Source organism: Pteropus alecto, unplaced genomic scaffold, assembly GCF_000325575.1.
Source record: "Pteropus alecto unplaced genomic scaffold, ASM32557v1 scaffold74, whole genome shotgun sequence".
In the NCBI taxonomy this organism is placed as follows: Eukaryota; Metazoa; Chordata; class Mammalia; order Chiroptera; family Pteropodidae; genus Pteropus; species Pteropus alecto.
In genome coordinates, this window is record NW_006436291.1 from 2,908,558 (window position 1) to 2,909,287 (window position 730).

Below are 730 nucleotides of genomic sequence, written 5' to 3' on the forward strand. Positions count from 1 at the left end.
GGCCCACCCTGGCTTGGGGGCTCGAGGAAGTGAGTCCAACTTTGGGGCTGGCGCTTGAAACCAGGTCAGCGCCTGAGCACGGAGCTGGAGCTGACAGCCTCTGGGGTCCCAGGTTCTCGGCCAAGCGGCTGACCTCAGGAGGGAGAGCGCACTGTATCCGTTTCAGAAGGGCCCAGCCAGCCCCACTCTCACGTCACCTTTCCGGACCCCCGACCCCCGACCCCCACTTTAGGCCTTTGTCTCCCCTGATTGGAAGACGGGCTGGAGGAGGGGGTGATGAAGAGACAAGGGAGAGGGAAGTGGAGTTGGGCGTCCAGGGCTCCGCCGGTTGGTGCCGCTACCCATCCCTGCAGCCGCCCACCCGAAACGTCGCGTGATTCGGAGCACCTGCTCCCTTCCCGTTTTGGGGGAGCTGGGGTGAGACCCCGCCCGGATTATTGACTGCAGCTGCAGGGGCGCGACACTCCCCGCGCTGAGCCTTCCTCCCTGTCCCATCTCTCCACCACCGGCTGACCTGGTGTCAGGGATGACATTGTGACGTTTCCTGGAACGCAGATGACCAAACAACATTCCAAATGTGATACTGATCAGACATTCACTCAGTTTATTGGAAATAGACCCTCTCGGCAGGCGGATCGGCGCGGAGATTAGGGGGATTGTTCCACGGTCGGTGTAGGGTGCCTGGGGCGATTCCGGGAGTGTCCGGAGGTGAGAGGAGGGGCCGGGGGGG